This window comes from Mustela lutreola, chromosome 11 (assembly GCF_030435805.1).
Source record: "Mustela lutreola isolate mMusLut2 chromosome 11, mMusLut2.pri, whole genome shotgun sequence".
Taxonomy (NCBI): Eukaryota; Metazoa; Chordata; class Mammalia; order Carnivora; family Mustelidae; genus Mustela; species Mustela lutreola.
This window is the reverse complement of record NC_081300.1, coordinates 49,281,686-49,296,545: the sequence shown is the minus strand read 5'-3', so window position 1 is coordinate 49,296,545 and position 14,860 is coordinate 49,281,686. Positions and strand designations below refer to the sequence as shown.

General features: G+C 39.5%; 1 protein-coding gene and 1 non-coding gene across 8 annotated transcripts in view; both read left to right on the top strand.

Moving 5' to 3' along the window:
• The window catches only part of GREB1L (GREB1 like retinoic acid receptor coactivator), a 272,164-nt gene that overhangs the window by 80,238 nt on the left and 177,066 nt on the right, over nt 1–14,860 (top strand). The window lies entirely within an intron of this gene.
• LOC131812019 (U4 spliceosomal RNA) lies at nt 12,456–12,590 on the top strand. The gene has a single exon (XR_009346243.1). It is a non-coding gene; the product is annotated as a U4 spliceosomal RNA (small nuclear RNA).

Genomic DNA, 14,860 nt, shown 5'->3' with positions numbered 1-14,860 from the left:
AGGAACTATGGTTATCCACATTTTGTGGATGAGAAAATAGAGCACAGCAAGGAATAGTGACTGCTTCCCATCTCACAAATTTTAAGTGAAGTAAATAGGATTAGCATCCAGGTAGTTAAGAACTGGGTTTTTTTTTTTTTTTTTAAGACTTTATTTATTTGACAGACAGAGATCACAAGTAGGCAGAGAGGCAGGTAGAGGGAGAGGAGGAAGCAGGCTCCCTGCAGAGCAGAGAGCCTGATGTGGGGCTCGATTTATATATGTGTGTGTATATTTATATTCAATTCTATTCCATCTTTCCTAAGAAGAACAAACAGGAAACTGCTAATAGTTGTTGTCCCTAGGGAGAGCTAGTAAATGAAAGAAGTTACTTTTCATTATATATACAGGCATAATTTGTTTCATGACGCTTCACTCTATTGCTCTTCACAGATACTGCATTTTTAAAAATTTTTATTTATTTATTTTTTTTACAAATTGAAGTTTTCTGGCAACAATGCTTTTTTTTTTTTTTTTTTAAAGATTTATTTATTTGACAGAGAGAAATCACAAGTAGACAGAGAGGCAGCCAGAGAGAGAGAGAGAGGGAAGCAGGCTCCCTGCTGAGCAGAGAGCCCGATGCGGGACTCGATCCCAGGACCCTGAGATCATGACCTGAGCCGAAGGCAGCGGCTTAATCCACTGAGCCACCCAGGCGCCCCTGGCAACAATGCTTTGAGCCTTTGAGCAAGTCTGCTATTTTTCCAGCAGCATTTGCTCACCTTATGTCTCTGTCATATTTTGGTACCTCTTGAATATTTAAAAATTTTTCATTATTATTGTATTTGTTGTGGTATGATTTGTGTAATGAGTAATCTTTGATGTTACTATTGCAATTATTTGGAGGTACGATGAACTGTACCTATATAAAACAATGAACTTAATTGATCAATGTTGTGTGTGATCCGACAGCTCCACTGACCTGTTGTTTTCCCCATCTCTCTCCCTCTCCCTGGGCCTCACTATTCCCTGAGACACAATGACATTGAAATTAGGCCAATGAATAGTTACTCTACAGTGGTGTCTAATTGTTGAAGTGAAAGGAAGAGCCATGTGTCTCTCATTTTAAATCAAAAGCTGGAAATGAATAATGAGGAAGGCTTGTTGAAAGCCAAGATAAGCTAAAACCTAGGCCTTTTGTGCCAAAGCCAAGTCGTGAATGCAAAGGAAAAGTTCTTTTTTTTTTCTTTTCTTTTCTTTTTCTTTTCTTTTTTTTTTTTTTTTGAGAGAGAGAGAGAGAGAACTGAAGTGGGAGGAACAGGGCGGAGGGGAGGGTGGAGAGAGAATCTTAAGCAGGCTCCTTGCCAAGAATGGAGCCTGAGGTGGGGCTTGATCTCAAGACTCAGATCATGACCTGAGCGGAAATCAGGAGTCTGACACTTAACTTACTGAGCCACCCAGGCACCCTGTAAAGGAAATATTTTTGAAGGAAATGAAAAATGTTACTCCAGTAATGCACAGTGATAAGAAAGTGAAATACCTTTATTGCTGAGATGGAGAAAGTTTGAGTGGTTAGAAAATCAAACAAGCCACAACATTTCCTTAAGCCAAAGCATAATCCAGAGCAAGGCCCTGACTCTCTTCAATTCTGTGAAGCTGAGAAAGGTGAGGCAGCTGCAGAAGAAAAGTCTGAAGCTGGCAGAGTGTGGATCATGAGGTTTAAGGAAAGAAGTTGCCCCTGTGACATCAACACGTACAAGGTGAAACAGCAAAGTGATGATGGAGAAGCCACAGCAAGTGACCCAGAAGCTCTAGCTAAGATCATTATTGAAGGCATCTACACGGAACAGATTTTTCAATGTTGGTGAAACAGCCTTTTATTGGAAAAAGATGTCATCTTGCCCTTTCATGGTTATAGAGGAGAAGTCAATGCCTGACTTTAAAGCTTCAAAGGACAGGCTGGCTCTCTTGTTAGGGGCTACTGCAGCTGGGGACTTTAAGTTGAAGCCAGTGCTCCTTTGCCATTCTGACAATCCTAGGGCCCTGAAGAACTAAGCTAAATCTCCTCTGCCTGTGTTCTAGAAATGAACAACAAAGCCTGGATGACAGCACATCTGCTTATAACATGGTTTACTGGGTATTTTAAGGTCACTGTTTAGACTTACTGCTTAGAGGAAAAGATTCCTTTCAAAATATTACTGCTCACTGACAATGCTCCTGGTCACCCAAGAGCTCTGGTGGAGATGTTCGAGATGAATGTTGTTTTCCTGTCTGCAAACACAACATCCATTCTGCAGCCCCTGGATCAAGGAGTAATTTTGACTTCAATCTTATTATTGGAGGAATACATTTCCTAAGGCTATAGCTGTCCTAGATAGATGGTGATTCCTCTGATGGATCTGGGCAAAGTCAGTGGAAAACATTCTGGAAAGGATTCACCATTCAAGATGTCATTAAGAATATTCACGATTCATGAGAAGAAGCCAAAATATCAACATTACCAGGAGTTAGGAAGAAATTCATTCCAACCCTCATGCATAACTTTGAGGGGTTCCAGACTTCAGTGGAGGAAGTCACAGCAAGGGTGATGGAAACAGCAAGAGAACTAACTTTAGAAGTGGAGCCTGAAGATGAAGATTGCTACAAGCTCATGATCAAACTTTAATGGATGAGAAGTTGCTTCTTATGGATGAGCACAGAAAGTGGTTTCTTGAGAAGAAATCTACTCCTGGTGAAGATGCTGTGGTTATTGTTGAAATGATAACAAAGGATTTAGAATATTATATGAACTTAGTTGGGAAAACAGCGGCAGAGTTTGAGAGGATTAACTCTAACTTTGAAAGAAGTTCTACTGTGTGTAAAATGCTATCAAACAGTATCACATGCCACAGAGCAATTACTCATAAAGGGAAGAGTCATTCAGTGCAGCAAACTTCATTGTTGTCTTGTGTTAAGAAATTGCCACAGCCACCCAGCCTTCAACAACCAACAGCCTGATAAGTCAGCATCCATCAACATCAAGACAAGACCCTCCACCAGCAAAAAGATTATGATTTGCTAAAAGCTCAGATGATGTTTAGAATTTTTTTAGTAATAAAGTATTTTTTAAAATATTTTATTTATTTGACAGAGAGAAATCACAACCAGGCAGAGAGGCAGGCAGAGAGAAAAGGAAGCAGGCTCCCTGCTGAGCAGAGAGCCTGATGCGGGGCTCAATCCCAGGACCCTGGGACCATGACCTGAGCCGAATGCAGAGGCTTCAACCCACTGAGCCACCCAGGCGCCCCAGTAATAAAATATTTTTAAATTAAGGTGGTACATTGTTTTTTAGACACTATGCTGTTGTACACTTCATAGACGACAGTGTAGTGTAAACATAATTTTTGTATGTACTGGGAGACCAAAAAATTCACTTGACTTGCTTTTTGTGATATTTGTTTTATTGTGGTGGTCTGGAACTAAACCTATAATATTTTTGAGTATGCCTATATGTTGCTGTGGGTGCACACTGTCTACTAAAATATTAATTTTTTAATTGTAAGAGAAATGTATATATAATCCACATCCTTGGGAAAGAAAGAGTTCCTGAATTTTCCAGAGATTAATTTAATGTACAGAACTTTTTAGTTGTAAGGGACTTCTAGAGTTTGTTCTCTGAAATGCTTAGATTTTTAAAAGCAACAATTTTATAGAAAGTTTTCAAAAGGTTACTATAGTTTATTGATTGCTTAGTAAGTATAACTTTATCCTGATTATTTTGGTTATATTCTATGTCTTAATTTTGGGCCAAGCTACAGACTAGAACTATGTACTCCTAAACTAAATGGCTCCAGATTGCTGAATATTTTAAGTTCTCTTGTCTCCTCTTTGAAGTTATTTTTCTGTCTTCACTGTGAAGTGTCAAATTTAAATTTTCACTTCCTTTTTTTATTGTCATCGTCCTTATGCCTGGCATCTCACTACTTTCAATTTGTCAAAGCTAGGAATCCCATATCCAGACTCCTTCAAACTGTGTCAAATGAAAGGAAATAAGTTGGGTAAGTGCCAGATGGCTCCCCTTGAGTGAAGTGCAAATACATTTAGAATGTGAACTTTGTGCTGTCTGTTGGGTCTGTTTGTATACTTATCTGCTTACTTTTAGACAGTGGACTGTGTTTACAGTAGTTGAGAATTCTGAGTCAGTGACCCCTAGAAAGAGAAGTTGTTACTGTACTTGAATTGTTGGAAAATTTGGGCATATATACTTATGCTTCTTACCAATACATTTTTTTAAGATTGTATTTATTTATTAGATTGTTCACATAAGCCGGGTGGGGGGAGGGGCAGAGGGAGGAGAAGCAGACCCCCCACTGAGTAGGGATCTGAACTCAGGGCTCTATCCCAGGACCCTGAGATCACGACCTGAACCAAAGGCCCAGGTGCCCCTTATCAATACCTTTTTAATGAAGTAACTGAACATGAGCACATAAATAACAAATTCATTTTTACTGAACCTAACTGAAAAGCCCTGTAATATCCTATCATTTTGGTTTATAGTAAAACCTGCCTACGAATTTAGTTTGTAGGCGGTTGAATGCAGATATATCTCTTTCTTCAGTATCCTGTGGCTCCTAGGGGAAAGTTCTGTCTTGATTAAATATGAAAGGAATTGGGGCGCCTGGGTGGCTCAGTGGGTTAAGCCTCTGCCTTCAGCTCAGGTCATGATCTCAGGGTCCTGGGATCGAGCCCCACATCAGGCTCTGCACAGCAAGGAGCCTGCTTCCCCCTCTCTCTGACTGCCTCTCTGCCTACTTATGATCCCTGTCTGTTGAATAAACAAAAATCTTTAAAAAAAATATGAAAGGAATTATTCATATGATAAAATAACAGGTAACTTGAAATTTTATACAACTGGCAAGTTGTGTCTCTCTAAAAATCAACCAGAAAATAGTTTCTCATTTTAACCCTTATAATCGAAAATGTGTGTAAGGGGAATTACTCTACTTTTCTGCTCTAGGAAACCATTTCTGGCATAAGTTAATCTAGGGCTGAGGTGGTGACATGTGCTGTCAGGGACCTGGGCCCCTTCTGTTGTTTGTTCCTCTGTGGATAGCTTTCATTCCTTACGATGCTTTATGGTCCAAGAGAGCTGACTGTTTGAGCTCCAACAACCTTGTTCACAATTCTAATTTTATATTCTTTTTATAAAAGTGAAACAGACTCTTAACTGTGAGAACAAACTGATGGTTACCAGATGGGAGGTGTTGGGGGTGGAATTAGTGAAACAGGGGATGGGGATTAAAGGACACTCATCCCGATGAGCACCGAGTGATGTACAGAATTGTTGAATCACTATATTGTACACCTGAAACCAATAAGATACTATATGTTAACTACACTGGCATTAAAATTAAAAATGTAAAAAAATTAAAATTAAATTAAAAACGTTGATTTTTTTTTTTAAGATTTTATTTATTTATTTGACAGAGAGAGAGATCATAAGTAGGCAGAGAGGCAGGCAGAGAGAGAGGAGGAAGCAGGCTCCCTGCTGAGCAGAGAGCCCGATGCGGGACTCGATCCCAGGACCCTGAGATCATGACCCGAGCCGAAGGCAGCGGCTTAACCCACTGAGCCACCCAGGCGCCCAAAATGTTGATATTTTTTTAAAACCATGAATGTGCTGCATAATCATTAAAATGTCATATTAATTTTGTTTACAGTTCTAACACTGTAGTTAATCATGAATACAAATCATCTTTTAATCCGATATCATAGATGCCCTAAAAACAATCATAGGAGGATAAGATGGCTACTACTTTCTAAAAAAAAATTTGTGTTCTCTTTGATCCGGACCTCAAATATATGAAACTGGTCATTAAACAAGTTCTTCCCATTGAGAAACGTTGCTAGCAGTAAAATCGAGGTATTAACCAGCCTGTTGTTTCTTCCTCTTTCTCTAAATGTGTTGTTGTTTCCCATTTGGCACATGTAGCCTTTTGGCAGATGTCTGCGCTTCTTTTTTTCCTTTTTTCACCTTGCTGTCTCATACTTAAAGACCAGTCTAGCCACAAAATCCGTTGAGCCATTCAGCTATGGAGTAAATCACGAAACTTTGCATTTCTGGGACAATTGTTAAAAATTAGAATTTGTGGTGGATACCATAGGATTTCCTTGATAAGGAAGCAGAAATAAAAGAACACCTTATTAAAAACACATTGAAAAATATTATTTTTCTAAGGTTTCAATCTATTCTTAAATTTCCTCCCGGGGGGCCCAGGTGTTAGTGACAAAGGGTAAGCAAAAGGCTTTCAGGCTCGAGATTCTACAAATTCAAACACACAGACACAAGGGCAACTCTTCTTTTACTACCCCCATCCAAATTAATGGCATGATTAGTGCTCCAACCAGAAGTGTTCCAACTAGAAACTTCCCCCTTACCTAAGGCTTTTCCACCCCTCTTCTCATCCCATGTCCTAGTGGGTCACTAAACCCTGCCAGCTCAGGAACCTGCCCAAGTTGAATAAATGATATCCATCTCAACTGCCCCTGTTCCTCATTGTCTCTCGCCAGACCATTTTATTTTTTATTTTTTTAAGATTTTATTTATTTATTTGACAGACAGAGATCACAAGTAGGCAGAGAGAACCACAGAGTGAGAAGAAGGGAAGCACGCTCCCTGCTGAGCAGAGAGCCTGATGCCAGATCCAGAGACCCTGAGATCATGACCTGAGCCGAAGGCAGAGGCTTTAACCCACTGAGCCACCCAGGTGCCTCAATTGCCAGACCATTTTAATCAATCCCTTCCTTTGGGATTTGACTCTTGACTCTTTGACTCTTCTTCCTGTTCCTATTCCAGTGTCTTCCATTTGGTCCCATGAATTATCTTTTTGAAAAAATATGACTCCCCTTTATCTGTTAAAAAAATGTTAAAGCCTCATTGCCTTTCTTTCTTTCTTTCTTTCTTTTTTTAAAAAAGATTTTATTTATTTATTTGACAGAGAGAGATCACAAGTAATCGGAGAGGCAGGCAGAGAGAGGGGGGAAGCAGGCTCCCTGCTGAACAGAGAGCCCGATTCGGGGCTCGATCCCAGGACCCTGATATTATAACCTGAGCCAAAGGCAGAGGCTTAACTCTCTGAGCCTCCCAGGTGCTCCCTCATTGACTTTCTTAATGTCACTTCATTCTTTAACCGAACTTCCTGTCATTCTGCCTTCATGCATTCTAGGACTCAGACACACACACAAAGTGACACCTACTTCTTTTGGCCTCACTGTTTTCTTTTTTTTTTTTTTTTTTTCATTTATTTTTTTATTTAATTTCTTTATTTTTTTTAGATTTTATTTATTTATTTGACAGAGAGAGAGCACAAGCAAGGGGTTGGGCAGAAGGAGAGGGAGAGAAGCAGGCTCCCCACTGAGTAGGGAGTCTGGTGTGGAACTTGATCCTAGAACCCTGGGGATCATGACCTGAATCCAAGGCAGTTGCTTAACCAACTGAGCCACCCAGGTACCCTGGCCCCACTGTTCTCTTTTTTGTGGAATGTCTTCAACTGCATCTTTTCTCTGTCATGCAAGCTCCTGCTCATCTTTGCTCTCTATTACACCATGTATATTTTCTGTTATACCATGTGTGTTCTCTGTTGCACCATGTATGTTCTCTGTTACATCATTTGTGTTCTGTTACACTGTGCATGTTCTCTGTTGCATACCTCTATCTGCCTCCGCTACACTCAGGGAAGACATTGCTAACTGATGGTGATACTTTCCCACCAAGCCTGGACACAGCCTCCACATTCTTGACTAGAGCCATTTCTACAAGGGGCTGCTACCACTGAATCAGAATTGATCCAAATTCAGCCTAACTTGAGGCCATTTGCACCATGTATGCTCTCTGTTATGCTGTGTATGTTCTTGGTTGCATGTGTGTGTTCTCTATTACACCATGTATGTTCCCTGTTGTACTATGTGTGCTCTGTATTACATCACATATGTTTGCTATTACACTGTGTATGTTCTCTGTTGCACTATATTCTCTATACACCATGTATGTTCTCTGTTATACCAGATGTGCTCTCTGTTATGTCATGTATGTTCTGTGTTGCACTATGCACGTTCTCTATTACATCATGCATGTTCTCTATTGTACCGTGTGTGCTATTATGTCGTGCAAGTTCTCTATTATACCATGTATGTTCTCTATTACACTTATGTTCTCTATTTACTATGTGTCTTTACTGTTATACCATGTATGTTCTATGTCACACTATGCATGTTCTCTATTACATCATGCATGTTCTCTATTGTACTATGTGTGTTCTTTATTATGTTAGACATGTACTCAATTGCACCATGTTAGCTATTACACCATGTATGTTCTCTGTTGTACCATGTGTGCTCTCTACTACTGTCAAGTAAGGCTCTCTGAGCTGTGAACTTCTAGGTGGTAGTCTTATTCATGAATGGATCCTCAGCATCTATAGCAATGCTTGACAACTGTAGGAACAAAATAAGTATTCACTGAATTAAGTGGGAAAGAAAACAAGTACAGAATGTGCTTTGTGTATCCCAATAAGACCCCAGCCTGAAGGTAGTGCAAAGGTAACCAGGAAACCAGGTGGTGAAGCTGAGCTGGATGAGGCAGAATGCAGCACACAAGCCAGCAATAGTTCAAATAGTGTCCTGAGAAATTATCTGTTTCCAGCCCCTGTGTCACTCTGGCCTGCCCTGTTCTTCTTTGCTTGTTCTGTCTGGTGTCCTCATTCTTTTCTCTTGGTCATTCAGAAGTGTCTGCTTAGCTCAATTTATTGGGTTGACCCCTTTTTTAGCACCAAAGACTGCTATAGCATACACGCGTGTGCATATGTGTGTGTGTGTGTGTGTATGTGTGTGAAGATAAATTAAGAGGGGTGCCTGAGTGGCTCAGTCAGTTAAATATCCACCGTTAGCTTGGGTCATGATCCCAGCATTGGGCTCCCTGCTCAGCGGTAGGTCTGCTTCTCCTTCCTCCTGCTCTTGTACTCTCATTCACTCTCTCTCTCCCTCTCAAATAAAGAAATAAAAAAAATTTTAAAGATTTTTTAATTTATTATTTGACAGAGAGAAACACAGCGAGATAGGGAACACAAGTAGGGCGAGTGGGAGAAGGAGAAGCAGGTTTCCCCCTGAGCAGAGAGCCCAATGTGGGGCTTGATCCCAGGACACCGAAATCATGACCTGAGCCAAAGGCATATGCCTAATGACTGAGCCACTCAGGAACCCCAAGAAATAAAATCTTAAAAGAAAAAAAAAAAAACATAAACTCCCAGAAATAGAGCTGAAAGTACCCACTTGGAGAGTTGTATAAATGAGGGGGAAAGAGGCAACAGAGAATCTGTAATGATCTCTTGTATGTTCTGAGTGTTTGCCAAATGCCAGAATTTACATTTAATCCTTAGAGCATCCTGGAATGTATAGGTTCCATTATCATCCCTAATCAACAGATGAAGTAACTGAGGCCAAAGAGAGACTGAATCATATGCACCTATGGAAACAGGGGAGCTGGAATCCGGTAAACGCATGTCTTAATCCAACGTCAGTTCTGTGAACACAGTTAGTGTTAAACATTTGTAATGGACCACTCTACAATTTATCCTTGTCTTACAAAGATATCTCTGAAGGGCAAAAGACTAAAATACTTGTTTTTCCCTGAGTTTTTGTGACCACTGGTAGGGTTTGTTTTGTTTTGTTCTGGCTTTTTCTTTTTAAAGATTTATTTTTTTCTAGAGCAATTTTAGGTTCATAGCAAAATTAAGAGGAAGGTACAGAGATTTCTCGTGTACACTGGTGGGCTTTTCTTATTAAGGATTTAATGTCAAGGATCATTACTGACAAGAGAGTATTCCTCTTGAACTTGGACTTAATCTCAAGGTCCCCTTCCAAGGTATTACACACCTGGCCTTGGGCAGAACTAACAGCCTGTTACTTGGTTTCCATTCTAACTAGCTAAAGTGTTTATTGATCTGGATAAGGTGCCATACGCTGTATAGAAGACAAACAAAAACAATGAAAAATGGTCCTTGTCACCCACCCCTTCTGCCTCAGCACAGACACAATCCCTTTGGGAAGACAAGCCATTCACAAAAGACCTGTTCACCAACAATGTGGAGCTGTTGGTGATGCAAGCCCTGGGGAGATTTCTGGGTCCTCAGCTAGTGACAGAGTTCCCCATTAGCACTCTGAATTCCTCCATCTGGCCCTCTCTGCCATGTCCCTATAATAACGCTCATTCTCCATTGATTTCCAGCTTCTCTAAATTCATACTCTATAATCTATTCTACATTCAAACTGCTTAGGGTCCCTCATTACCACAAAAGATTTCCCTAGATCTTTATCCTGGATATACTTCTTTCTCCCTAAATCTTCAGAGAGACAATCAGTCCTGAGGATAACTCTGTAATTTAAGGAAAACCAAAACCAGTTTGCTCATGGCCCACAGAAAATTGGGTCCTGGCTTTGGGCCAGCCACCACTTGTTCTGCTCGGCTGGAGGAGGCCCCACATAGTTCAGGCACTGACCGTCTGTCCTTCCAACCTTCCCAACAGAAGCCCCAATGAGCAGGGGCCCTGGTCTGTGAGGGCTGGCCTCACTGTTTAGGGATTGGAAGGATAAACAAATATTTTCACAGGGTGCGTCCAAGAACTGAGTAGTCAAGGTCATTGTGGTACAAACAGAACACATGGTGTCAGTGTGTCCTAGTGTCTGGGCTCAAGTGGCCTTTCTTGGCAGCATCTGTAAAGAACACAGAGCATGCTGTAACCTCGACTGTTGATGTTGGGTGTTTTTACCACAGCTTAGTGAGATTTCTAGATCTGTTTCCATTTTGTGTAGATTGCTTTGAAAGGGGAGCCAGGATTGCATTTTCTGTGGGTCGGGACCTTGCCCAATGTGCTTGGTTCCTCCACTTGACACCGACCTGTAGTGCTCTTGTTCACTAGTTCCACCCAAAGAAGTGGCAGGTCCTCACAAGGGGTCTCAAATGGCTTCCATTTCTTACACAAACTGGAGTCAGAGTACCTGAATATACCTAAATCTCTGAAAAAAAAACTCCACTATGATGAGTCTGGAAAAAAAATTTTTTTTTTTTTTTAAAGATTTTATTTATTTATTTGACAGAGAGAGATCACAGGTAGGCAGAGAGGCTGGCAGAGAGAGAGAGAGAGAGAGAGAGAGAGAAGCAGGCTCCCCGCCGAGCAGAGAGCCCGACGCGGGACCCGATCCCAGGACCCCGAGACCATGACCCGAGCCGAAGGCAGCGGCTTAAACCACTGAGCCACCCAGGCGCCCCTGGAAAAAAAATTTTTAAGAGAGCCTTGGTACCACTCTCTTCTTTGACACACCTCATTTTCCAGATGGTAACATAATGCACTTTTTTTGTTTTTTTTTTGTTTTTTTGTTTTCCCAAATAGCCACCATGTAGGTAAGAGGTACTGAGTAACTGTTAGGATAAAAAAGTTTCCAACTTTTCTTACCTTTTAATGGGAATGTCCATCTACTTACAGTCTCGTCTGTAACACTTTCAAATACACATAGACTGTTTCATGACTTGGAGAATATTTTCTTTTCAAAATAGACACCAGGCCAACTTATCTGCAAAGTTTAAATCAGTGCCTTGTCATTAGCAAACTTCACTTACTAGTTTTAGTCAAGTCTAAGCTGCACAATGGTTGAATTGGCGACCATTATATTTGTTTAACTGCTGTAAAGTAAGTTTGCAACAATGGACGCTTGCACTTAAATAGCCTGCAGAGCACTGGGGCCCTATCAATCATGCAGAGATTTCCCTCCTGCTGTCTCTTCTGATGGACAATTCTGCTGATGTGGATATTCAAAAAGAAGGGATCAGGAAGAACAGATGATGGATAAAGACAATCTTCTGTCTTGAGAGGAAATCGGAGAAATCCTTTTAAGGAATTTCTTTGTCATGGTGTCAGAAGATTAATTATGCTCGTGTGAGAACAGCTTTCTCATTGGGTGAAAAGAGACATTATCCTTCTGACTTGTGACAGATTTTTTTTTTCAAAGAAAGAGAGTTAAAGATTTCAGAGTATCTGAAATCTTCTTCTGTTGTTTTCTAAGCATCCTCCAGGACTGCGGGATTACGCCCATGACATTGTGATGTTCAACAAGTAATTAATGAATCAAGAATTTTTGTTTCCAGAAACTCCTCCCCCTCGTTCTTCATGCACATCTCGTCAGAGGCTTTGATACCTGAGCTTGTACACCAGATTTTAAAATCACATGACAATAGTATAGGTGATAACCTATCATCAGCCAGGAATGGAAGCTTATTATAGTAATGTAACAGCAGTACAACCCCAAACTTGTACAGTGGCTTGGTAGACACAATTTTTAGCAAGGCAAATATAACTGGAAAAGGTATCTTTAAAAAAATTCAACTCTTAACTGTCTCATTTAATGTAGTTGTAAATAGTGATAGTGTTTAAGATCATTACATTCCTAGCTTTGCGCAGTGGCAGTATCGTAGCCAATGAGGTTTATCCGAGGCGCGATTATTGCTAATTGAAACATTCCTTGAAACTTCTCTGAGAGTAACAAATGACTATTCAGAAAAACCTTTGAAAGTTAGAGACAAAATACATTGCATAAAGCAAAACAATTAAGTTGTTTTGTATAACTTTATTTTCCAGGTAACTGAAGCCTCAAAACTTAAAAAAAAATTTTATTTCATTGAAAGATCTATCTACAATACATTAGTCAGTACTCTCCCCTTTAAATAATGCACATTAATAGACTCAGGGTCCTTGTTATAATGATCTGCTCTTCTGGTTTGCTGAATTACAGTGATGTCTGCAGTGACTGTTGAAGTATTTAGTGTAGGGGATAGGGTTATTTGCCTCTATTCTAAATAGCTTGAGTAGTGCTCTTTCTCTCTCTCTTTCGCTTGCTCACTTTCTATATATTACTGTCTACTTTGTGTAGATGTGGAGTCTCTTTTCTTCAGGTGAGTTATCACTTCTCCCTGGAACCAGTGTGTTGTGTTGCTGGTAAACTGCTCTTTTGCTTTATAACTGAGAGTGAGCCTACACCTGCAATACAGATTCATTGCATTTCTTTCTTGGTTTCCCTGTGAAAACTTATTTTTCTCTTATTTCCAGGTGCTTGTCTGGTTCAAGGCTAGGTAGTTGAAGTTTCCCAAAAATCTAATGTCTGGAAGGAGGCATGACAATGTACACACACACACACACACACACACACACACACACACACACCTCTATGCACACATGCACACACCTGCACATGTGCATTCATTACTAATTGTACCCATTGTCCCATTGTTAATACTCTGTTCAGTATGATAGTTTAGAGACTTGGTGAACACTGTATCACCAGTGGCACTTTTACATCTGAGCCTTGAGAATAGATTTGCAGTGACTGCTGCACTCCAGACATTTCCCTACCTTTCCTGGGACCTTAATACTACTGCTATGAAATGGTAGCTATACTCTGGTTTTAAATAAAAAATTAAAAAAAAATTAAAATAAAAACCAAAAAACTGTTCGATTGCATGGAAAATATCTTTAAAGTTAGCATTGAATGTTAGCTGATGTTAGCAACTGTAATTTTTGCAGTAACAACAGTCATTATAGGGCCAGATGCAGATCTTTGTGAGAATTTATAGCAAAGACCCAGTAAGTATGTCTTACTTTTACTCACACTTGATAGTACTTAGAAGAACAGACTGAAGTTCAAAATGTGGGATTCTTGAGTTTCACACAGGATCTAAAATTTTGTGTATTACCAGTTCTATTTTTGGTTATTTTTAAAGATGATAAACCAAAGTGATGATTTTCATGAAACACACAGAGTGTTTAAGAAACAATACCAGGAAACAGAGGTCCAGAAGTAGATGCAATCCCTTTTCTCCTTTCTTTAGAAAGAAGGACCATTTTGCATTTTGTCTTACTTAAAGAAAATCATCCCGTTACCCCACTTTTGCTTTCTATCAGGATGAGTTTACCTTTAAGAGGGATTTAATTAAAACTGGAGGTGACTAATCTCGATGACATAGGACATTTAAAGAAAAAAAAATTTACTAATTAATAAAAAAATATAGCCAATTATAGAAAATGTTTCCTTCTTTGTCTTTCTGACCCTGCTGTTAAAGGAGAACAATCAATTTATCACCACCAGCTGCATGAATTCAATGGAAAGGAACTTCGGGTTTTCTCCTTCCTAAACCCTTGCTGAATTGTTCTGGCAGTACATAAAAGTGGGTCATTTGTACCCAAAATACTTTACCAATGCTCCATTAATCTTAGTGATGGTGTTCTCTTTTTTTCTTGCAAGAAGCAGGGTGAGGGGATATTATGAGGAAAAAAGAGAAGTAAGCATTTTTTTTAATGGATGTGTAAAAGAAGAGGGAAAAGCCATTTAACATTTTGTAGCCTGTTGTTTTTTGTTTTGGGGGGGGTTTTTGGCTAATGAATACAAGATCAAAATATCAATGATTTGTTTTGTGGTATATTTTATATTATTTATTAATAGCATGTAATACCGTGAGGATTAAGAAGAATATTTTGACAATCTGTGAAAAAGATAGCATTTGTCTTGGATATATACCAAGAAGATCTTTAGTCTAGAAACAAATGGTGTGTCAGACCAAAATAATGTGAAAAGATAGATGAATCAAGGACAAAAGATGTTTTCCTTTGGTTATTTTGTTTTAAATGTTAAAGTTTTATCACTCTGCTGCTTAATCACAATGATAAAAAGGAAAAATAAACTAATCTAAGATTCAGGTTTCTCAGCTGTTAAACAGATCTTATGAAGAACTGGACTATAGTCTCTATAATGTGCTTTGTATTTCTTAAAATAATATCTTTAATAAATTGTTTTCTGTCTA